This window comes from Podarcis liolepis (assembly GCF_965112155.1).
Source record: "Podarcis liolepis genome assembly, chromosome: 1".
Lineage (NCBI taxonomy): Eukaryota > Metazoa > Chordata > Lepidosauria > Squamata > Lacertidae > Podarcis > Podarcis liolepis.
Genome location: NC_139554.1, coordinates 47,231,539 through 47,257,480, shown reverse-complemented (window position 1 = coordinate 47,257,480; position 25,942 = coordinate 47,231,539). Strand labels below are relative to the sequence as shown.

The window sequence follows — 25,942 nt, the reverse complement described above, 5'->3', positions numbered from 1 at the left end:
AATACCAATTTTGTATTTGCTGGATTGATTTCCGTTCTAGACATGTGACTAATAAGCAAACACGGGTAATTTCCACTATTTTGTATTTGTGTGTGTGTAGTAGTTTAGGCTGAGAAAGCTGACTATAGCAGATGTTGCTGGACTATGGTTTCCATCTTCCCTGACAACTGGCTCCCTGATGGGAGCTGGAACCCAGCAAAATCCAGAGGGCTGCAGATTCCCTACCACTGGTCTATGGTGACTGGGTTTGCTCCACGACTCAACCCAGCTTCCCCTAATTCACTCTGGAAATGATGACGACAACTACACATCACTCAGGCTGTGCTCAGACATAACAGAAATCACATGTGTCAGAAACACTTGCCATAACAGGCACAGCAAGTGCAATTGTGGGCCACATTTTGGGAACAAGTTTGTCCCTCATTCCCAGGTATCCACAGTCTCTCACACTAGCTCACAAAGGATCAAGGGCCCCTGTCCCTCTGGCAAAGAGCAGTCCCAGCAGCCTCCAGCACGCCTTCGTGTGCCTCAGTTTGGAGAATGGAAGCAGCAGCAGGAGTTTCTCCTGTTCTTTCTTCCCTTCCCCAAAATGCATCAGAAGCAAGAGGTAACACCATAATATTTCCTCAAGTCTTCTGTATTGGCAAGAGTATAAAAGGGAGAGGTTGGAGATCCCTGTTTTTTTTGTACATGCAAAACACAAAAGTCGGGCCCCCAAGGAGTATATATCCTAGTTTCTGACAATGAGAAGATAATAGGGCAAGAGAAAGGAGGGGAGGGGAGTGAAAGACGCAGGTAGCAAATGATGGTGTAAGCACTGCAAAATCATAACCAGAATAAATTTAAGAAAGGTAGTAGACTTCTTGGCAATATCCGTCATGTCTTTTAATTTTATGCTCTAGTTCTGCTCCACCTACTATAAGAACAAAATCTTGTGTCAAACCCCATCATGGATTTAAAGCCTGATGAAATAATCAACAGCCTTTGGTTCTCTTGAAAAACATGGGCTCTTGAAGTGTAGTAGGGATCCTTTTGAAGTCTAGAGGTAGGACTGAAAGGTTTTTGGATGCCTTCCTGCACATGTGCTGAAAAGGAAGGCAAACGAGCTCAGGGCCCCCAGACCACTCCCTATCTCCTCTCCACTGAATGTCCTGCCCTGCCCTGCCATGAGGTGTCCAGAACTTCAAACTGTCTCCCTTGGTTTAAGGCTTTTAGCTGAAGGAAGGGAGATCTGGAAGCTATATATAGAGACTCTCTCTCTCTCTTTTTTGGTTATCCTTCAGCAGCAGAATGTTGTTGCTATGGAGATGGTGGCAAAGATGGGATTGTTCAAAGAAGTCAGAAAGAAGGTTCTGGGAGAGGATCTCTGTGCAACACGGAACAGTTGTCAGCTTTGAAGGCTTAAGCTTCCTTTGTGTCACAGAACCCATATCTATCTGTCTATCTATCAAAGCACTGATGGGTTGTGAGATGAGGTTGGCAGCAGGAAACGATGCCTGCTGATTAAAGTGTGACACCCCATCCCTCTTCCTGGTGGCTGCTCAATGGAACCAGACACTTTCTACAAGTGGGTCCACCTCACATGTCTCCCCTGCTCCCCTGTGCCTTCCTCTCTCTTACTTGGGCACCTTTACCCTTTCCTCATGTATCGTGCCAGCCTTCCTGGCGTCTTCATCCTTCCTTATGTCATTCACTGAATTCTCTCCCAAAAGGTTCTGTTATTGCACTGTCACAGAATGAAACACAGAAAGGCAATTATGCCAAAATATATTAACTATTACATGCTTCCATGCTAAAAAAAAAAAAAAGCTGCTGTGTACTAAGTTCCAAGGTTGTCTTATGTTGATGCAGTTTAGCACTGCAAGTTCATGATGGAAGATATGCTGCACTATATTGCCTAAAGCGCAACACAAATTTGGAGATCAACTATCGGACCAAAGAGAAGGACCAGGACTGTGGAGACCCTGATTCAAATCACCATTCAGCCATGCATTTCACTGGGGAACCTTGGGTTTTTCACTCTCAGTCTAACTTATCTCACAGGGTTGTTGGGAGAGAATGGAAGGTGGGATGGCAAAAGGGCACCTTACAAAAATGTAAAAGACAACACTAAAACAGTTTCAAAGCTTACCATTAAAAAAACACAATAATAAAAAATAGGGTAAATCATGAAAACATACATCTTAGGTATCAAAGGCCAAGGTAAAGAGCATTCACCAAAAACTGTATATTGAGGGTGTCAGGCATATTTCTGTGTAGAGGGAGTTCCACAACTCACAGAGAATGCATTCTCCTTGAGCTTCTGAGGTGGCAGAAGGGCCCCCTATGCAGTTCTTAGCACCCAAGAGATTTGTAGGAAAGGACATAGCTTTTCAGATATTTAGGGCCTGAGTTGCTTAGGGCTGTAAGCCAAGGATCTGGATCCAGACTGGCAACCAATAAAACAGGAATAATGGGATTTCAGTGGAAGCCCAGTCAATAATCTGGCTGCTGCTTCATTTCGGACCAATTAAAGTTTCCAAGTCATCTTCAGAGGCAGCCCCATGTAGAGGACATTGCAATTTACCAGTCTGGAAAGTACCAGAGCACGGAAGACAGTGGCCCAGTCATTTGTGTCCAAAAGGAGTCATAACAGGTTAACCAGCTGGAGCTGGAGAAAGGCACTCCTAACCACCGAGGCAACCTCAGCCTCCAGTGACACTGTTGAATCCCGGAGTACCACCAAGCTGCAGACTTGCTCACTCCAAGGGAGTTGCAACCATATCCAGGACAGGTTGTTTCTCAACCTCCCATATGTGAGAACATGGGACATCTAACACTTCTGTCCTTTCAGGATTCACCCACAATTTACTGGCCCACACCAGCCCATCACTGCCTCCAAGTGCTGGTCTAACTCTCCTCTCCCAGTTCAGAGAGGGCAGAGGGATGGAGCTGAGTGGGGTAGGTGGGTGGGTTCTTACGTCCACTTTATAAAGGCACATCATAGATTAGTTTCCCCAGAAACACTTGAACCTATGTCCCTGTATCAACAGCTAATAGCAAAACAAATTGGCTTGACATCTCAGGCTGTGTAGTATGTTTCTGATCAGCTCACTGTTAAAATGGCATCATGGGGTGGTGTGTTTGTTATATCCCAATGATTGCAGATCAATTTTTTTCTCAGTTTGCAAACAAAGAGATAGTGTTTATTAGAGCCCAGAGATATTGGTTTAGAGTCAAGCTGTTCCCCTTCCCCACCTTTTCTCTCACAGCAACACAAGTAATAAACACATTGCAGAATAAACGGGGCCCGTGGCGACAACACTGAAGCCCAAGCGAAGGCGAATGTGCCACACAGGGACAACAAAGGGTGGAACTGGGTTTGCAAAACATTTATGGCTGTTGACAGTGGGCGTTCTGTAGAAGAGCCGCATGTGATGCTGGCAAACCTTTTAAAAACGATGTTCTAATTTGAGAGCACATTTGATCTGGAATCACCAGGAACTGATTCATGCATAAAATGCAACTGTTCAAAGGCTGGTTCATACAACAAGCCAGTGCTACTTGCTATATGGCTCCAGCAATTTTTCCCATCCTATCCCCAAATGTTTTAAAATATGTTTTAATCTGTGGTGTTTTAAATTTTGGTTTTAGGTTTGTTTTTGCTCTGTTGGGGGTGGGATAAACATTCAGTTGGGGCTGGGGATTAGTTTTAGTATAAATGTAATTTTTAAAATAATTGGTTTCTACTGTCTTACTGGTTTATTGTATAGTTTGTATTCTGTTCTGAAGCTGAGAGGGTCAGGGCTGCCTGGGAGTGGGGCAGAATGGCTGGGGCAGGTTCCACAGTGGGGGGATGCACCGGGACACCCAATCTCAGTGATCACGGGTAGGAGAAGGAGTTATGCTAGGACCAGACCATGTCATAACTGAGGAGGCAGGTTTACTCGTTGTTGGAAGACTATCCCTGCCTGCGGATCTGGTCTTGACCGGATGTATACTGGAATCAGCAAGGGATACCCACATGACCTGAAGGTGCAGCTGTGCAATGCCAGGTCAATGATTCACAAGACCGCTGCTATCCATGACTCGATCATGGATGAGGACTTGACCTGGCATGTGTAACAGAGACTTGGTTGGACGAGGCAGATAGGCCTGTTCTTGCCGCTACTTGTCCACCAGGTTTTTCTTAAGCACAGCAACCCAGGTCATATGTGTGGGGAGAGAAGGGGTTGTAGTGATTTTTAGGAAGTCATTAGCTTGCACCAGGCATCCTATTGGGAAGACCCAGTTTTCTGAGTGCATGTTTTGGAAGCTGGGCAATAGGGGCAGTACAGGATTCCTTTTGGTGTACCGACGTCCCCGCTGCACCAAGAATTCCCTGCCCGAGCTGCTTCAGGTTGTGGCAGATGTTTTCCTGGAGACACGTAGTTTGGTTGTCCTAGGGGATTATAGAATCCATGCTGGCACAACGTTACAAGGGGTAGCTTAGGACTTCATAGAAAACATGGTCTCCATGGGGCTGTCCCTGAATAAGTTTGGCTCAACTCATAGCCACTGAAATCCCTTAGATCTGGTGTTTACCTCTACGGATGTGGGTGATTTGACACTAAGGAAAAGTGAAACAAAAGAAGTGCCATGATTGGATCACTTCCTGGTGCAACTAGACTTCTCCACAACCCTTCCCCTCTGCAGGGAGGTAGAACAGATTCGGATGGTCCGCCCTCGCCACTTAATGGATCCAGATGGTTTCCAAAGAGCGGTAGGGGATGTTTTATCCCATGTTGATGGCCTCTCAGCTGATTCCCCAGTGGCCCACTGGAATGCGGAGTTAACCAGGGCTATCAACTGTCTGGCTCCGAAGTGCCCTCTCTGATTGCATGGAACCTGGACAGCCCTGTGGTTTTCTCCAGAGCTGAAAGATATGAAACAATCACTGAGACAGCTAGAGTGCCAGTGGTAGAAAACTTATTCTGAACTGAGCAGACACGGGTTAGAGCTCAACCAAGTGGTGATAGCAATGGCAAAGTGGACCTTCTTCACCGCCTCTATTACATCTGTAGAAAATAGCAGCAGGAGACTTTCTGGTGGTTTGCAATCTAACAGAACCACCTTCACCATCAGGGCCTGGTGAGGACCCCAAGATCTCCTGGAATGATTTTGCAAAGTTGTTTGCAGATAAAGTCGCTCAGATTTGGAAAGAGGTAGACTCCACCGTGGTAGTAGACTGAGACCCTACCTGCCCACAGACTGTGTCACCAGAGTGGTGCCTGCTTTGGTTATCTCCCGCTTGGACTACTGCAATGTGCTCTATGTGGGGCTTTCTGTGAAGGTGACTTGGAAACTACAACTAATCCAGAATGTGGCAACTAGACTGGTGACTGGGAGCGGCCACCAAAACCATATAACACCTGTCCTGAAAGACCTACATTGGCTCCCCGTACATTTCCAAGTACAATTCAAAGTGTTGGTGCTAACCTTTAAAGACCTAAATGACCTCGGTCCAGTATACTTGAAGGAGCATCTCCAACCTTAATGTTCAGCCCAGATACTGAGTTCCAGCTCTGAGGGCCTTCTGGATGTTTCCTCACTGCGAGAAGTAAAGCTACAGGGAACCAGGCAGAGGGCCTTCTCAGTAGTGGTTTGCGCCCTGTGGAACACCCTCCCATCAGATGTCAGGGAAATAAACAACTATCTGACTTTTAGAAGATATTTGAAGGCAGCCCCGTATTGGGAATTTTTTACTGTCTGATGTTTTACAATTTTTTATGTGCTGTAAGCTGCCCAGAGTTGCTGGGTAAACCCAGACAGATGGGAAGGGTATAAATAAAATAATTGTTGTTGTTGTTGTTGTTGTTGTTGTTGTTGTTGTTGTTGTGTACACAGTCATTAGATGAAGTGCACGTAAAACGTTTGATGCATGAAGCAGCTTCCATGTGCTTGCACAACTGTTGGTTTTGGACTCACTCATCAGCCCTTAGCTCCACATATCCACAATGGCACAATCCATGGGATTGCTCAACGTCAAAATAGGCTTGGATTATTTATTTTATTTTATTTATTAAAGATATATATGTAGTTAACAGAGTATAAGGACAGTTTACAAGATATGATTATCCCATACTGCAGATAGGAGGGCTGAGAGACTGAGAGATGGAGGGTTGCCAAAGATTTTGAGGTGAAGTGGGAACATTCCAGTGCATAGCTCATGTTCTTAACCACTCTGTTCCATAGTTTCATTTCCCAGTTTTTTGGGGGAGTTTGAAAACTATTTTTGCTGCTAGAACTCAATTGTGGAACTAAGTTCACCATTTTCACTTTGCCAAAAATGGGAACGCACAGATTTCCATAAAAATTTATCATCCAATTTATATGCATAGATGCAAATGAGGACATAATTACTATGATTTATATAGAAATTGAATACTACTCACCACATGGGAGAAGACTGACCAAGCGACCTGTGTGCCAGCACAGTTGACTGACGAGGTATTAAATGCTGAGGGGGAACTTCATCTCCCTTTTATTCACCTTCATCTTGAAACTATTTGAAGGAGCCTTTCAAACAGAGGACTCCTTCAAATAGAGGGCCTGTCCTCTGTAAAGGAGGCCACCCCACTGCCCTGCATGAAGCCTTAATTAAAAATGATGAAGGCAGGGTGCCTTTTCTTCATCATCACAGAGCCGCAGTCATCCTACACTTCAGGAATTTGAGGAAGGACTTCCATGACAGAACTCTCTGCAGGCAGGCACACAAGGCCTGGGAGCTTTCATTTTAGAAATTAAGCACTGGAGATAGAAATGGGTCAACTGTCTGGCCTCTGCAACTTGTGAAGGATTGAGTCATTCCAACACACGGGCATGCTCTCCTTCCGTTCTTTTCCTTTTGCAAAAGGGTGGGGAAGAAGGGAAAAGCTCTCTTCTTCAGGAAGCACATGTGCTGCTGCGTCCCCTCCAAAAAGGCAAGACATGCCACTTCTTCCAGCGCTGTCTAAGGACCTCTGAGATTTCGGTCTGTGTCAGGGGCTGGCAGCCATCAGTCACCTTTCCTGGATTAAGTGACGCCCACTGCCTGGTTCAGCTCATGAAAAGGAAAAAGAAAGTCGCCTCACTGGCTGATATGTGACAGGAGCAGCTGAGGGTCTACTGTCTGCAGAAGTTACCTCAGGAGCCCAAGGGAGCAAAGTTAGCCAAGTGGGCCGCACAGAGCCACTGCTTCTCACTGGAACCGCCCTCCTCGCTTCCCCCAGTTCTCTCATTATGTAACTGCCACGGGCTAAAAATACAACTTGCAGCCGTGATGCAGCCCAAGCTGAGCAAGATGCAAATTTAATGAGGCTACCATGGAAACAAGCTTCACTTAGCCAGGGAAGGGGGAGGCCGGGTTTGTTTGTGGGGAGCCTGGCAGGGATGCTCCTTGGCCAAAGCCGAAGTTGCAGGAAACCAGCCCAATTAAAAATAATATATAATATAACGTAAAGTCTGCCTTATTATGAAAGATCAGAGTATTCTGGTGAAGTCCAGCCAGGTTTTAGGGGGGGGGGGCGGGAAGGAAAAATGAATGTTGGTCTCTTTATTTTTAGCGTGGGGATAAATATTTACAAGTTGATCTTAAATTAAATATAAGCACACACCATGAATGATGAATTGGGGGAGTTTCCACCGAGGTAGCTGGATTAAAAATATACCTTCTACAAAGAACAGTATCTTGTCAGATTTTATGCGCCAGCCAGCACCATGTTCTGAAGTAAGCTACGCTTCTAACAGTGGGGGAACTTTCTGCCAAGCCTCCACTGTACTCCCCCCAAAAGGAAGGAAGGTCTATAGGTTACTGCTGTTAACATGGGCTGGATTTCTATAGGCATTTCCTTGCCAAACTGAAGTGTCCACTGGTTGTTTCATAGCACTCTTGACAGCCAGCGGAGCAATCTGCCATCTTCAAAACCAGCTACTAGTACCTGTGAGGATTCTGAGTAGTCTCTAGCCAAAGTCAATCCCAAGAAGGACCTCAGTGGAGAAATCATTTCACAGTCTTCACTTGCAGCCTCAACTTCCAAAGCTCTCCGTTCTCCTCAGCCAACTCCACAAATAATCTTGAGGCCTTGTCCCCATCATGAAGTCTGAGGTTAACTTAGGTTACACTTGATCCTAGCCCATACCTGGCATGTCCTTATGGAGGACATGGTCTCGTGGCCTACCAGCATGATCTCCCAGACAACTACTACGGTTCTCGCCAACAATATAGCATAAAGGGGGGAGGTGAGGGGGACATGGGAAATGGCTTTCAACCAAGTCAGCCATTTCCCCATCTAGCACAGTATTGCCAACACTTCCAGAGTTTCAGACTCCTGTCTTTGCAAGTCCTACCTGGAGTTGTTGGGGATTGAATCTGCAAGACATGTGTTCTACTTTTGAGCTATGGAGCCATCCTTGTGGCCAGCTGAAGATGAAGAAATGTGCATAATAACAGGCCTTTTCAGTAGTGGCTCCCCACTTATGGAGGCCCACCTCCCCATGGAAGCCCAACTTGGAACCACAACTAGCTAGTTTCTGACACCAGGCAAAACATTTTTCAGCCAAGCTTTAGGTTTTAAATTTGGATAGTTTTTGATATTCTGCCCTCCTTAAGTAGGGGGATATGTTAGATCACATTTTAAGTATATGAATGTTTTTAGCTTTTATTTAGTTTAGATCTGTACAGTGGTACCTTGGGTTACAAACACTTCAGGTTACAGACACCGCTAACCCAGAAGTAGTACCTCGGGTTAAGAACTACCTCAGGATGAGAACAGAAAACGCACAGCGGTGGTGTGGCAGCAGCGGGAGGCTGCATTAGCTAAAGTCAGGGGTCTGCAAACTTTAAGACAAAAAGAGCCACTTGGACCCGTTTTCGAAGAAAAAAAAACTGGGAGCCGCAAAACTTGTCATTATAAAAATAACTTTTTTTGTCACTTTTTTATTATTTCTTTGTTTGAGCCCTCAGAATTACTTCTCCTCATAGAAATAAACGTTAAATTAACAAGTTACCTTTTTGTGTGTGTGTGTGTTCTTCACTCCCCTTCACAACAGTGGCCAGCGTACATGTCCCTTACAATGTAGCAGGCGGGCGGGCGGGAAGGTGACGTCGGGACGGTGCGTGACTAACGCACACACCGCCCCCATGCAACGTCACAGCCAGTACAGCGCCCGCCACAGTGGGGAGTGTCGGGGCGCACAATGCGCCTCCTCCCCTCGTTAGTATCTGCCCTGGAGCCGCAGCAAAGGTGTAAAAGAGCCACAAGCGGCTCCGGAGCCGTGGGTTGCAGACCCCTGGCTAAAGTGGTACCTCAGGTTAAGAATGGTTTCAGGTTAAGAATGGACCTCTGGAACGAATTAAGTTCGAAACCAGAGGTACTACTGTATTGGCTTTGATTTTTGTATTATATTGTAAGTTGCTTTGAGTTTACTTATGGAAAAAGTGACTAATAAGTGCAAACAACTACAATAACAACACATAGCACATATCTGATATGGCAGGAGAGAAAACACCCATACATTTTACTTTGGGGCTCCTCAATTCTGAGCTTCCACCCCCCAGAACTTTTAATAAGGTCCCTCACTCGACTGATCAATGACAGCTTGGCTTTATCGCATGGTACATATTCACACACTGGTGACAAGGTAGTCCCTGAGGACAGTGAATGATGATTATTCACCATCCTCATGGGATCATCTTTTCAGAATTCAGAAAGATTGGATTCCACTTAGTTCCCACTCCTATTCAGTATAGTCATATGAGACAGCTAAATGAGCTTGGGATCAGTTTGATGCATGTGTCAGCAGAGCCTTCCACAGTTTATGGGAATCATTTCACTCCCAGAAAACTTTGATTTCTAACATAAAATGCTACCCAAACTTTGCCATCACACAATATACCCACACCAAATATTAAACCACAGTGTACAAAATAGCCTCAAATAAACCCCCCAACCACAAATATATTGTCCATGTATATTTTTCCCTCTTGCAAAATATACCACAGAATATATGTGAAGATGAAGCTAGATTATAACCAAACCTACACCTGTCCTTCTCCTCATGGGATGTTTACTACAGCTACTCAACAGTCACCCATAGCCTGTTTATGCATTGGTCAATTTCATGGATGTCATAACCATTTTGCAATTTTCATGCTGTCTGTGAAATCTTGATTTACACAGTGGCTAACATTACAGTCGCTTTTGCACAGGTTTCCACAGGGTCAATTCAGATGTTTGTTTGCTGTGAAGAAGAGAAAGCACAGCTTCCTAGCTCCTCTGTTGTAAATACAGCATATGCCTTTTTTATTCCTGGGAGATTGTACCATCATAGAATCATCTAGTCCAACTGCCTGCAATGCAGGAATCTCAACTATATCATAAATGGCAGATGGTTGTCCAACCTCTGTTTAAAAACCTTCAAGGAAGGAGAATCTACCACTTCTCGTGTGAGTCTCTTCCACTGTTGAACAGCTCTTACTGTCAGAACGCTATCCCTGTTTAATTGGAATCTCCATTCTTGTAATTCAAATCCATTGGTTTGAGTCCTATCCTCTGCAGCAAGAGAAAACAAGCTTGCTCCATCTTCCATGTGACAGCCCTTAGACATTTGAAGAAGGCTATCATATCTCCTCTCCATCTCCAGATTAAACATACCCAACTCCTGCAACTGTTCTTCATAATGCTTGGTTCCCAGGCCCTTGAACAACTTGGCTGCCCTCCTCTGCACATGTTCCAGCTTGTCTTTCTTAAATTGTGATGCCCAGAACTAAACACAATACTCCAGGTGTGGTCTGACCAAGGTGGAATAGAGTGGTACTATATACTATACAGTGGTACCTCAGGTTAAGTACTTAATTTGTTCCAGAGGTCCGTACTTAACCTGAAGCACCACTTTAGCTAATGGGGCCTCCTGCTGCTGCCGTGCCGCCGGAGCCCGATTTCTGTTCTCATCCTGAAGCACTATTAACCTGAAACACTATTTCTGGGTTAGCGGAGTCTGTAACCTGAAGCGTATGTAACCTGAAGCGTATGTAACCTGAGGTACCACTGTACAGTGGTACCTTGGTTTACGAACGTAATCCGTTCTGGAAGTACATTCTTAAACCAATGCGTACTTAAACCAAGGTGTGCTTTCCCGTAGCAGTGGGGGACTCAATTTACAAATGGAACACACTCAACAGGAAGCGAAACATATTCTTATTCCAAAGCAAAGTTCACAAGCCAAAACACCTACTTCCGGATTTGCAACGTTCTTAATCTAAGCTGTTCTTAAACCAAGGCACCTCTGTATTTCTGTTGATGGAGCCTAGAATAGCATTAGCTTTGCATCACACTGTTGACTCATGTTAAGCTTGTGGTCCACTAAGACCCCTAGATCCTTTACACCTATACTACTGGCAAACCAGGTGTCAGCGTCATCCCCCCCATCCTATATTTGTGCATATCTTCCTGCCTAAGTGCAGAACCGCGCATTTGTCCCTATTGAAATAGTTTGGGCCCAGTTTTCAATCTGTTAAGGTCATATTGAATCCTGATTCTGTCTTCAGGGCCATTTGCTGCCCTTTCCAGTTTGGGTCATCTGCAAATATGATGAGCTTCCCCTCAATTCTTTCATCCAAATTGTTTATAAAGACGTTGAACAACATCGGACCCAGGACAGAACCCTGTGGCAGCCCACTTGTTAGTTTTTTCCAGGATAACAATGAACCATTTGTGAACACTCTCTGTGGTCTCATCAGTCAACCAGCTACAAATCCACCTAATAGTTACCTCTCCAACCCACATTTTACCAGCTTATCCACAAGAATATCATGAGGGACTTTGTCAAAAGATTTACTGCAATCAAGATACATTACATCCACAACATTCCCCTGATCCACCAAGCCAGCAACTCTATCAAAAAAAGAAATGAGATTTGTCTGGCATGACCTGTTTTTGAGAAACCCATGCTGGGTCTTAGTAATCACAGCATCCTTTTCTAAGTGCTCACAGACCAACTGCTATTTGTTCTAGGACATTTCCTGGTATCAATGTCAAGCTCACCAGTTGGTAGATACCTGGGTCTTCTTTCCCCTGCTTTTTGATGATGGGAACAACACTGGCCCACTTCCAGTCTGCAGGGACCTCATCTGTTGTCCAAGAATCCTCTTATAGAAAGAGGACCTGAAATTACACTTGTAAGCTCCTTTAGTACTCTTGGGTGTAGTTCATCAGGCCCAGGAGATTTGAATTCATTTAAAGTAGCTAGGTGTTCTCTTACCACCTATTTTCCTATACTGGGCTGCAGCTCCCTCCTTGCATTGTGTACTCTGTTACCACCAGGTTGGGCACTGCTTACCTTTTGGGTGAAGACAGAAGCAAAGTAGGTATTGAGCAGTTCTGCCTTCTCTGTCACCCAATAGCACTTCTCCACACAAACCATTTGTTTGTTCAAGTTTATGGAGAGAAGGCAAGATTCAGGTTCATGACGAGAAGACAAACCTGAGCAACTCCCAAGCTGGGGGTGACTGAAAGACTATATTTCCTGAAGCATAGCCATGATTGTCTGACGCTGTAGAAACAATGAAGGGCCTCATGGCATGTTAAAGACTAACTCATTTATTCTGGCACAAACTTTTGTGGATTATAGTCCATTGCACTAGATCAATTAAGTGTTACCCCACATTGCAGTTCCAGGGGTGAGGTGGAGCATACACAGGGGACCACCAAGGCAGGCAATGTGTGTTTATTTTTTTCTGCGTAGCAACAGAAAAGCATTCAAAATTATCATCACATATAGTCTAGCCACCCTGCTGTTCCCACTCTGAATGGACCTGTGGCTAAATCCAGCAGAGAACTCAGTATATTTCTGAGTAAGTCAAGGCAGAAAGCTCACAAGCATTATCTCTGAAGCAGTGGTGTAGTTAGATAATTTCAGAGTCTGGATTTAATAGTCTCAGAACTACTCCTCCCCCCCCCCCCCCGCTTTGCATGGTAATGTATATTACTCTAAGCACCTTTCTTCCCAACCCTGTCCTATTCACACACACACATTTACACACACACACACACACACACACACACAGAGAGAGAGAGAGAGAGAGAGAGAGAGAGAAGTAGCTCACACTGTGTCCAGTGGAGTTTATTCCAAAGTAAAAGCAACTCTAATTATGCACAAGAAACCTCTAAGCTTTGCAGACAAAAATATATGGGGAATGAGAGACCAGAGAGAAATATGGCACACAAAGCAAGGAAGGCGGGTTTCTCCCTCACATTCCACCCCATGCTTTGCAACTGCTGCACTGCTAGAGCAGAAAGCAACCCTGATAAAACTGCGCACAGTTTGTGGTTTTAAACTCACTTAACTCATCATGATATCCCCCTAACTACAGGAATAATATATTGAACATTTCCCTACCACCACTTCAGGAACACAGCAGCACATAATCAGGAACAGGGGGAACCTGCCTAGAGAAGATGTAACAGGGTGTTGTGGGGGGGGGACCAGCAGGATGTAAGATAGGGGCTCACAAGCACTTCTTGCTATAAGGAGAGAGATTTCACTTTTATGGTATCTGCTCAGCTTCACATGGTCACCTTGAGATCTCCCTTCCACCCCCACTCCCTCCCCCCCTCTCTCTCTCACACACACAGAGGGAGGGGGAGATCTTCACCTATCTTCAAGAACACTTTGAACAATAAAATAAATGGCAACTGAACATTGGCTTACTTGGTTGGCCACGCATAAAACTTCTTTCTGATGCTTAATAGGCTGCCTTTAAACAGCGGGAATTAATCCTTTATACTTTTTTGTAACAGATCCAGAGACTTGATTTCTTCTTATCTATTCTAAGAGGTGAAGAACAGTTATCTTTAGTACTTCTAAAAAAGACTCTTGGGAATTTCACCCACGACTCAGGTTACACGGAAGCGTAATGCTGGAACAGTAATGAACGCTGCCTCTATATTGGAAAAATGATACATGATTATTTCCAGATTCTTGCTCTACATGTGTCTAGCGTCCAGATAATTGAGCTAGGCTGATTCACACATGCGTATATGCCACTTGATCCTCCATCACCTTAATATATGGTGAGTTGTACCTGAATACTGAACACTGCTGGAGTGATAAAAACGTATCTATTAAAGAGCTTTGATCTCCAACGGCTCTTTCCCTTTCCCCATCATTTAGTGTTGCAGCCATCAAGTGATGAGCATGCAGTTGTGCATGGATTGTAAAGTTCCAGCATTTTCATATACTATAAGATAGGAATAGGGGGTCTGTGGCTTTCCAGCTATGGGCTATAGGTCTTGGCATCCCTCGCCCCTGGCTATGCTGGCTGGGGGCTGATGAGTCCAATAATACGCAGAGGGCCATAGGTTCCCTGTCGCTCTTGGAAGACATGTGTATAAAACTCAGAGAAAGGTGTCCATGTCTTCCACATGTCACTGCTATATATAGCTTTAAAAAACCCTGTAGATTTTGTCCCATGGCTAGGCGATACTTTTGGGAGAGACACACCAAAAATTCAGTGCTTGAGAAGAACACACTTTTCCATATTCAGCAATATAATCAAGTATTTGGGGCATCCTGTGGGTCCAAACCACATGCTAGAAGATTCAGGTACAGCACAGAGATGGGACAAGGGAAATGAGTTGCAAGTCAAAGAAGACATGGGGCCCCCATGTATTGGTCTGCTGCTGGTGCAAGTTCCTTTCCGTGCATCTGTCTAGACAGGGAGATCTGTTCAACTTGAATACAGCTGTCTCAGGCTTTTCCAGGAGGGGTTTGCTGGACAAAAAGTGCTCTCTCTACTTTGGAGAAGAAATAGTTCTGACAGCTCCTTCTCTCACTAAGCATTTCAAAATACTTCATGTCCCTGGACTCTCCCACTTGCTGTGCCCCTTGCACGTTATTGCTATGCCTTCCTTGCTGTGTGTCTCTCCCCTGGGGACGCTGTCAGTTGCAAAGAAGCTCAGGCTGCCTCAATGGCCTCTGATCCCTCTGCAGCGGCAGGCTGCTTACATTCGCACGATCGCCATGTACCTCTAAAACCAGAAACGGTGTTATCATGGGACATTCCAGTACCGAGTCTCCTTCTGGTGCTGTGCAGGCCTGGTGTGGGAATCACTCCATCCATGGTCATGGCCTCTCATACCATGGCTTGGTCACACATGGATATGCGGGTCATCCACAAGAAGCATGTGGTGTGGTGCAGATCACTGTATATTGGCCTACAACGGGTCTGGCTACCACGTGGCTCCCCATATCTACTGCTTGAACTCTCAAGTTCCATCAGTGCCAGCCAGCATGGTCAATGCTCAGGGACGATGAGAGTTGAAGTCAAACAATATCTGGAGGGTCACAGGTAAGTCAGCCCTGGCATTCAGCTTCTCATAACCTGCCTTAGCATTACAGTCCAAACCATTTTCTTCCAGAACTGTAAAACACATTATCAAGGGCTGTTCACATTCCATGTGGTTTAAAAAAAAGCAAGGGTGCCCCCTTCCCTTATTAGCCGATCATGCAATCTGGGTACACAGCAAATAGACCTGTAGGCTTTCCCCTCGTATTTTGTTGGTGGGGTGAGCTGCAGAAATAAAGTCTGTGCACACGCAAGGGGAGTACCCACCTCCACTGGCTGGGGGTGTGTGAAGTGGCAGTAAAAAGAGGCATCCTGGGATCTCATAAAAGTTGAAGGCAGAAAACTGCACTGCAGATCCAAGGATGGAAGGTAAGACAAAAATACTGCATGCTCTAACTGTATCAGATGCAGCTATCTGTAGGGAGGCGGAATCTTTCAGAGAAAGATGGTGCCTAGGCTATTCTTCAATTTTTCACAGCTCCACTCTTCATGAAGGTGGATGAAAACTGGATCAGCCAAACATGTGTCGGAGAGGGTTTTTTGTTGTTGTCCCATCACTTTCCCCAGGAAAACCCACAATTTACTGCTGAATCACCGATCCGTAGAAAACAGGACAGACGTTTGCTCCAGAATTCAGCAGTAAACTGCAGGTTTTCCTGGGCAAAGTGGCAGATGAAAGAAGACGCCCTTGGACCTCTGCCTGGAAATCGCAGCACAAACAGAAGTGTGGGTGAGCTCTCAGTTACTTGCAGGTTGGGGAAAGAATAACTCTTATCTACTTTAGATTCGGGACACGGGTGGCGCTGTGGGTTACACCACAGAGCCTAGGACTTGCCGATCAGAAGGTTGGCAGTTTGAATCCCCGCCAGGGGTGAGCTCCCGTTGCTCGGTCCCTGCTCCTGCCATCCTAGCAGTTCGAAAGCACGTCAAAGTGCAAGTAGATAAATAGGTACCGCTCCAGTGGGATGGTAAACGGCATTTCCGTGCGCTGCTCTGGTTCGCCAGAAGCGGCTTAGTCATGCTGGCCACATGACCCAGAAGCTGTACGCCGGCTCCCTCGGCCAATAAAGCGAGATGAGTGCCACAACCCCAGAGTCGGTCACGACTGGACCTAATGGTCAGGGGTCCCTTTACCTTTACTTTAGATTCCATACTTTTGCAGAGTTGCTCATTGGCAGAGAAACTTTCAACACCCACCTGCCCTCTCCACCACTGTTGAGATGGGGAGCTTGTGCAGTTTATTCAGAAGGACTGTGGAGGTAGGAAAAAGGACAGTAAGCCAAGTGGTTGTATACTGAAGGAAAATGGAGATGTTCCTTGGCACCAAATCCCCCTAGTTTCTATTACAATTTTGAGCAACTGTGTCAGGGCAAACATAGGGCACTCACTGTATACCTCATCAGCATTCCCCATTTATGACAATTCATAAAAATGGGATGGGGGGAAAAAGAGCTAAATACTGTTGCCATGTGCTTCTGGGTCTGGTAGGGAGTGAACACTGAAATACAATCCTAAATGATATAGGGAAATACAGAGCCAGCAGATATAAGGTTTCCAGCATAGTTTTGTCAACCCTGTTCTGACCTACCTCACACTCTGCTCTCCTGCCCTGATCCTAGTAGGCAGCTCTCTGTCAATCCATCAAGCAAGGCTATCCAGCGGCCCTCCAATAATGCCATTCAGTTCTGGCTTGCAGCAGCTATGCTGTCATCTGAGCCCCAGGAGGACATCCTAGCGAGGACCATGCCAAAAGTGCCAGACTGATAGTCTGCTAGCAGGCATGGCTAGATACACAGACACTATGTCTTGGGAGGAACTGAATTTTGTCCGTCAGGTGCTGTATGGGCTAAATCCCAGTTTCTTCAGGTCCCTAGGTCATGATCCCTTCCAGGTCTGGTGGGGTGACGATTTAGTTTAGTGAAAGGTTGAGTAAAGGGCAAGGGGAGAGGCATGATAGAGGAATCTGAACTTATGTATACAGTGTGGAGAAAGCAGAGAGGGAGATTTCTCTCTCTATAACCTTGGGTCACTCCATCAAGCCAAATGGAAGGTTCAGAGCAGGGGGGAAAGGAAGTATCACCATCATATTATTCTTATTCTTATTTATACCCTTCCCATCTGGCTGGGTTGCCCCAAACTCTGCTCTCCAGAGATTTTGAGCTAGAATGGCCAATGCTGAAGTGATAAAAGGGCTCTAAATAATTGAGTGATTTAAAGGACACAAAGAACGTGTGATTTAAAGCTCCATATTTCAGGAAGTATGTCTTAAAAGAGGGGTATGCAGAACACGGATGCCCCTCCGAGTATTTCCACGTGGTCCACAAAGCTGCTTCTGTCACAACGCTGAAGCATCTGCCAGGATTCACACCAAAACACCTTCTGCTCATCCTAGCCAGGACCAAGAATGGGAGGGTTTTCGGATACCTTTGTACGCTTGATGAACTGTACTTATATAAAAAAAGGCCTTCATTCTCATTCTTGGTGGCTGTACTACTCTCCAATAGAAAACAAACTATAATTGCACTTTCTACAAATACAAGGAGCAGAGATACATAAGTAGAGAACTTGGTTGTATGGTGGCATGTAAATGCGATTAATAAATATACAGTGGTACTTTGGGTTACAGACGCTTCAGGTTACGGGCACTTCAGGCTACAGACTCTGCTAACCTAGAAATAGTACCTCGGGTTAAGAACTTTGCTTCAGGATGAGAACAGAAATCGCGCGGCAGCGGGTCGGCAGCGTGAGGCCCCATTAGCTAAAGTGGTACCTAAGGTTAAGAACAGTTTCAGGTTAAGAACAGACCTCCAGAACGAATTAAGTTCTTAACCCGAGGTACCACTGTAGTTGACTCACAACTTATGCGTGTTTCACATGTGTGATTTCAACTTTACAAAGTTGAAAGCTGGCCAATTGAAACACAAATTAAACACATGGGAGGTGGAGAGTTTAAAAGCTCTTTCTGTGCTGGGTTTTACTGGTGCATAAAAAACTTTAAGCTCTCGGACTTGCTTACCAGGCTTTGGGGGCTCTTGCAAGATCTTGGACAGCCCCGCGAGATCTCGTGAGAGCTTCCCAGAGCCCAGTAAGCAAGCCCAAATGCTTAAGAGAAGTCGCTGGTAAGTGCTGAGCTGTGCTTTTTACAGGCAATTTTCCGGATTTTAATGGGTTGCTTTGACTATCTGTGATTTTGGCTTTACATGCTGTCCCTGCAACGTAACCCATGTGTAAGATGTGAGTCAACTGTAAATGATCAACAGAATCATGTGGTGCATTTAGTGCTTCTAGATTACCTCTTTACTGGGCACTTTTGCTGTTTGTTTGTGGGGAGCTTAGACATCACCATCTATTCACTGAGCACCCAGTCTGATTTGTTTATGGGGAGGTTAGATGACGTTGTGTCAAGCAAATGTTATCCCATACTATTCGTGCATTTTCTCATTACTTTCCCTATTACGAAAGCTCAAATTTTGGGGGTCGTGAGTTTGTTGTGTAAGAGCTCCAAATCAAATTTAATTATGAAATGTGAATTTGCCAGTATGCGAATGAATGCTTTAGTTGAGATTCCTACATTGCAGGGGGTTGGGAGCACCTTACAACTCTATGCTTCTGTGATTTTATGATTCAATGAATCCCAAAGGGAAAAAATAGTGACAGTCTCCTTATTGCAGGAGGGAAACTACATGTTTGTTTGTATATATATAGTGTGTTTGTGTATGTGTACAAACACATACACATATATTATTCCTGCACAGAGAAAGCTAGCGTGCCTGGGGAACTTATTTTAGGATGCCATGCTAGTTCTCTATGTGGAGAAAATATTTATTTATTGGGAAAGAGATTTAAACAAAAGATTCCCCTCCAGATAGCACTACCCACTTGCTGAAGTAACGTGAGTAAGACGTAGCTGCATCACAGCAGCCAACACATAATAATAGGATTGGTCTCTGTGGCATTTCAGATGGCATGGATAAATGGAACTGAACAATTTAATTATTTTTATTTTTTTTAGAATTTCTTGTTTGTTCTTAGTTATTAACATTTGACATGAATGTTTTTTGTCAGGAGATATTTTGGCAGTTTTCCTCCTGACAGGAAGTGCAGACACAGCAGAAAGAGAGAGAGAGAGAGAGAGAGAGAGAGAGAGAGAGAGAGAGAGAGAGAGAGAGAGAGAATATAAATATAAACTCATGAGTTTCTGCTTTAACCATATTAGTTGTTCTTTTTTAACTTGAGAGGTTGACCATTGGTGGGAGGGCAGATACAGCAATAACATTTACACACACACACACACACACACACACACACACACACCATGTTGATAAGAGAGAGAAATCTAACCAGAAATACTCCAGCAACTATTTTGAAAGAAGCCTTTTGAAATGGTACGGTATGTGAATGAAGTTAAAGCTGTTTTAAGCCACACATCATGTGTGGAGTGCTGCTGTTTGTTTTTCCCCTGTGTGGAGCAATGACACGAGGGAAACATCCCAGATAGTTTTATTTGGTTACTTGAGGCACTGGGTGACCTTATCTATCAACCAATCTTTGCAATGTTCATTCCCTCCTCCCCACCAGCACTGAGTATCACAGCATATTGGCCTCCGGTACTTCTAGTGAGTCAGCAGCGCTGACATCCTTGGAATCATGGAAATGCTCCCAATACTCATGTGGAAGATCTAAATTTATGGCTTTTACGAGGCTGCAAGTTTGGAGAAGCTGCAAGTACAGCAGTTACAAAGAGAAAGAAGAAATGGGGGGGGGGGATTTATGACGATCCATATTCATATGTGCCCCTCATGTCATTGCAGAACACAGAGAAAAAACCAAGCAGACAGAGGAGGATACAGCCACCACACACATATATATCTCGGCAATGGTCGCTATCACATCATACATTTAACACACTCTGCTAAGGGAAGTAGGAGCTGTAGCTCTGTGACAAACTGCAATTCCCAGAATCCTTTGGGTGAAGCCATGACTACTAAGGTGCTTTAGATGCAATGCAATAAATCACAAACCTGGGGCAGGGGATCGGGTACTCTTCTCCATACTAAAGCCCAAATTAATAAAAATGTTTTAAGCTGCTTAGGGTGTTGCTTAGGTGCAGCACAACCTCTGAAAAGGTCTTTTTCCAGGTCCCTGAAGATCTTAGGAGGAAAGGACAACTTTGCACTCCCTTAATATAGAAGCTACCATGGAAGAAGAGACTATCCAGTTCACAAGAACGGAGGGTCAAAAGCGAACCTGGTACCTCAGGTTAAGAACTTAATTTGTTCTGGAGGTCCTGAAACTGTTCTTAACCTGAGGTACCACAGAGGCCTCCCGCTGCCGCCGCGCAATTTCTGTTCTCATCCTGAATCAAAATTCTTAATCCGAGGTACTATTTCTGGGTTAGTAGAGTCTGTAACCTGCCTGAAGTGTCTGTAACCTGAAGCATCTGTAACCCGAGGTACCATTGTATGCTATTCTGTCAGGAGAGCTAGATCAGAATAAAGTGAAGCACTGTACATTGCAAATTTACCTACAGATGCAATCCACCAGGAACTATAGCTGTACAATATCCCATGGATTGTGCCCTAAATCCAGAAACGAAGAGCTCTGTAGGGTTCAGTAGCAATATTTTATCCAGACCTGTAAGCGCATCAGCTGTGGACAGGAAAGAGCATCTTTCAGCAGCACAAAGCTTAATCTGATCTTGTGACTCCTCATGGAAACTGCTGCTATGTTAATTCGTTACACACTTGTCCCGCTATGTGCTATAGATTCCATTAAACTGTGACATAATATTAAGTTAACACCGGGCAGCTAAAGGGATTTTTGAAAGGTCACTGGCAATGGAGGTTTGCCTGAGCAGATAGATGAGAAAGTGAAGATCATTAACCGAGGATCAATGATTTTGCCACACCTACTTTTAGGGATCATGAGAAACACTGCTGGCAGCAGAAGCACCCAAATGTGCATATGAATTAGTTATTAAATGAATTTCATTTGCATTTTTATTCATGCTGTGACTTTACTCCGCCATGATTTCCTGACAGTTTGCTATAACCACGCTGCTTTCTTTCTCCAGCTTTGTAGGTTGTAGGAAATGTGGTGGGAGAGTTAAGAGGAATCATGACACCTCCACATTGGCCAAAATACACACTTTCTTAGAAATCACACTAACTGGGAACCTGCACATTTTCTGCATCTGTGAATTAGAAATTTTGCATATGCCCTGATGGTGCACTGAAAAGAAAAGTGAATTTGGGAGTGGAAGGTACGAGGTCAAAAAAAAAAAAAAATGCCTGCTGAAAAGCACCATGGTTAAATTATACAATGCTATAACTGGAAAACCCACATTTCTGCAACAAGGACATTGTCTCTAAATTCAAGAAATCATGCAAGTTTATTATTTGAATTGTGTAATTTTACCAGCAAACATGTTGGGTGCTTTAAGAGGAAGGTTAGCCCTGCAAGAAACATATTTGCATGGGAAACCTGGCTGGCTGATTAAACAATCTACGGCCTTTAAAATGTGATGGGCTATGTGTTCTTTTTTCTTTTTTGCTATTATGTTATGTATTTTATGCTTTTATTTTGTTTTGTTTTTCTGTTGTAAACTGCTCTGTGATCTTTGGATGAAGGGTAATATATAAATGTTATTATTGTTGTTGTTGTTGTTGTTGTTGTTGTTGTTATTATTATTATTATTATTATTATTATTATTATTATTATTATTATTAAGCCATCCTCTTCAGGTAAGGAGACATGACTTCCAAGGAGTTTGGATATCTCTTCTTCTGTGCGTGTTATGGAGGGAATGCCTACGGATGGTGGGGGGATCTGCTGCAGTCGTGAGCAGAGGATCCATGGTTCCCCTTCCTTCCCTCCTCCGTGGCTCGCTTTGAAACAGCAAAGCGGGAGAAGAGCCGCTGACTGGGGAGAAGAGAGGGACAGAGAGCCTGTTACAAAGCACGGATCCACATGGATCCTCAGGATTTTTGCACTGGGTCACCCCAAATTCACCATCAGATCACATAGCATGTCCATGGCTACAGCTTGCACCAAAAAAATCACGCACCCACTGTTGCCTGGGGCCGCAGTGGTGCAAAAACGTAGTTACAAAGCATGGATCCTCAGGATTTTTGTATTGAGCTACCCCAAACTCACCGTCAGATCACATGTCTGTGGCCACTGCATGAACCACAAAAATCATACATCCACAGTTTCGTTTGGAATATTTTTTTTCTTGTTTTCCTCCTCTAAAAACTATGTGCGTGTTATGGTCGGGTGCGTGTTATAGAGCGAAAAATACGGTAATAATTCTTTAGGGAGCCAAATAGAAACCTTGGCTCTTCCAGTGTGTTGCTGTGTACACATAATATATAAGCATAAAATCCAGAGAATCTTTGGTTGGTTCCATAAGAGGCGAAGTATGATTACTTCAAGAATGTAAAATGAAAAGCACATACCACATTCTGAGAACAGAGATAGGTAGGCATATATACATAGTCAAAGAAAATGACACAAAAGACTAGGATGAGATTCAGAGTGAAACTACATTCTGCTGGAAGAAATGAAGCTATATTTATTTCCCCTCTTCTCCCTCAAGAATGTTATGTACAATGTGTGCTAAGCCTCCCTGCAGGAAATAATATTTTGCATGAACTGCTTCAACATGCAGATATCTCAGGGAGTGATTTATGAAAAATCTAAAATACCGCCACAAGGATTAGGAAAGTGAAAGAGTAGAAGAATAAACTATATTGTACAGTATCGTATATGGGAAATAGGCTGTTAAGACTGCAATCCTATGCACACTTACCTGAGAGTAAGCACTACTGAACTCAATGGGGCTTACTTCTGGGTAGAAGTGTGGAACTGAATGATAAGCATCCTTTTCTCTCCCCCCCCCCCCGGCTCCCCGAGAGATTAACATGGTGGCTGAGCTTAGCTGAAGGAGCAAAATGGTAAGGAAGTATGTGAACTTCCTTTGGAGTTATTCTCAGTAGAACAGAAGAAATTTATGGATCCTGCCACTCTCTCTCTTCAGTCCATATTTTACTTCAAACATACCGTATTCTAAAACCAAGAGAAAGGGCAACATCAGCGGATCAGCACTGCTATTTGTGATTCAGAAGTACGTTTCCTCTGAAACTTAGGTTCCGTTCCATTCTGTGAAGGAAAATGTGAAACATTTACCTTGATTCGCATTCTTTACCAGTTCATCAGATGGGTTTTCCACCAGGCTTTCATCCTTACTATCCAGAAAATTTGTCGTTTAACAAGTTGTTAATTTGCTACAACCCCCCCCCAAACCCCAGAAAGTTAGCAAGTGAAACGAGATAAATTCCAGCAAATGTAAAGGTTCCAGAAATTCACTATCTCTGATACAGACAGGTTCATACTAAGCACTGAAATATAAAACTGTGAAGCAAGTAAAATCAAGCCAATTTCCTCCCTCCAAGTACTCTCAGGTATGGTTTTTAGCCTGGCATGGGGCAATGGTCAAGGACTTTCCGGAGTCAAGGAACAGAAGGAAATCTTATTAACTGTAAGTATTTTCTGTTTTGCAATGGGTTTGGCTGAAGATTTGAGACCAGTCTGTCGGTGGTTTTTGATGCCCAACAACCTGCATGTCAAAAGATCATAGGAAGTACAGTGGTACCTCGGATTAAGTACTTAATTCGTTCTGGAGGTCTGTTATTAACCTGAAACTGTTCTTAACCTGAAGCACCACTTTAGCTAATGGGGCCTCCTGCTGCCGCCACGCCACTGGAGTACGATTTCTGTTCTTATCCTGAAGCAAAGTTCTTAACCTGAAGCACTATTTCTGGGCTAGCGGAGTCTGTAACCTGAAGTGTATGTAACCTGAAGCATTTGTAACCTGAGGTACCACTGTAGTAGCACCAGAGCTAAAGGCAAAAAACAGCTGCCCTTCCTTTTCCTTTTATAACATCCTAGAGTATCTGAGCTGCAAATAATCTCCTATCTCACAGGTGGATCTTAACCCTTATCTCACACCAAAAGAGGTGGACCTTCCCAGCTCTCACTTGGGAGCTTCCCTTTCTTTTCCCAGCCTGGGAGATCTTCCCTTCCCTGCCTCTTACACGAAGTCTTTCACCTGCCTCCACCTTCTTGCAGGGAAAGAGTGCACACCTCCCTTTCAAGATTAAAAATGGGGAGTTCTGTGTGTGAGAAGTGGCTCCCCACCCCAACCCCTGATTTAACTGCATGGCGAACCGTTGCAATATCAGCTGCCGGTGGCTTAGTGCATCACTCCTTCCATCTTGGGGGAAAAAAAGGAATCTCCTACAAAAGCCCGTACAAACCCTGCTTCCTGGGGTACCCGTTGTCACCTACCCCTCACCATTTATCCATGACTGTGGTTAGGGCTTGCATTTAATCTCCTCTCTTACTCCCACCTTCCTCATTACTGTTGACAAGCACATCCCCATTAATGTTCACAAGCACATACGTTGAAGAAGCAGTGAAAAATGAAACATGAAGTTGTTTGTGGCATAACCCAGAAGCACACGGCTTTGTTTGTCTCCCCCGTGGGAGAGGCCATTTACCTTTCGATGCACCAGCCTCTCCACTGACAGTTTGACTGTACTCTTCCAACACATTGCATCCCCTCCGCAGTTCAAAGCTCGCCCTAAACATGTGAGGATCACTGGAGTTCTGTTACAAAGTCGATTCCCCCCTGGGGTTTGGACACGTGCAGCCAGCTTGTTCTACATCCCAGGTCTCATCAGCTAAGATCTGAAAAACATATCCACACGTGTGCCTTCCCCTTCAGTGAATCCTCACACGTTCCCTCATTGAGGCAAAACACAGTTTTCTCAAGCGAGCCACATGTCTCAGAGTTAAAAATATCCACCCTCTCGCTCAGTGTTCATTCTTAGTTTGAGACGGGGGATATCCGCAGTCCTGCAGGTCAGTCTCGTAGCTGGATTCAAGATTCCGGAAATATCTTCAAACAGGCACAACATCGAATAAATGCAACACTGTCAGGGAACAGAAACGATGAATGCTGCATGATTTAGAAAGGTCACCTCTCTCACGGCTTGAAGGGCAGAATTTCAAGAGGAGCACCTCAATATGAAGTATCCTTTGAGCAAAGAAGGAAGGGAGCCAAAACCATCATTTGCACTCCGCCTTATGAAATGAGTGTTGTTTTGGTTAGCAATGCACATCTTAACAAAATTTCCTTAAAAAGTACGCAGTGGTAGAAGATAGACATATTTTGGAAGGAAGTTAACAAAGTGCTCCTCCCTAAATGTTTCATATTTAGAGCAGTGGAAGAAGCAGCCCAGCAAATGAAGTGCACGTTGTCTCAACATGAGGAGAATTCATGTATTTCTGCCTTCTGGGAAAATATCAGTTCAGACTACAGGCAGGGCACTGCATGGTGGAATGCTCTGCCAGCTAAAAATCTCCCTGCACACAGAAAAGTAACCTGTCAGGGAGAAAGGTTCAAACCTAGTCTTCCCCCGACTTCCTACTTTTCTACATGCAGGGAAAATTCCTGCTGAAGACACCCCCCCCCCCCGCAATCTGAAGTAGGCCCTTGAAATTACTCTGCATCTACACTCTATTGTCCATCTGCCT

At 44.5% G+C, this 25,942-nt stretch overlaps 1 protein-coding gene across 4 annotated transcripts in view; it reads right to left on the bottom strand.

Moving 5' to 3' along the window:
* SLC8A3 (solute carrier family 8 member A3) overlaps window positions 1-25,942 on the bottom strand; it is a 165,846-nt gene that overhangs the window by 49,529 nt on the left and 90,375 nt on the right. Inside the window, exon 1 of one of the 4 annotated variants that reach the window (XM_083506698.1) lies at window positions 13,708-13,725. The exons of the other annotated variants lie outside the window; for them this stretch is intronic. The gene's annotated coding sequence lies outside the window, so the exon portion shown is untranslated. Of the gene's footprint in view, window positions 1-13,707; window positions 13,726-25,942 lie in introns of those variants that run through there. 4 annotated transcript variants of the gene reach the window in all.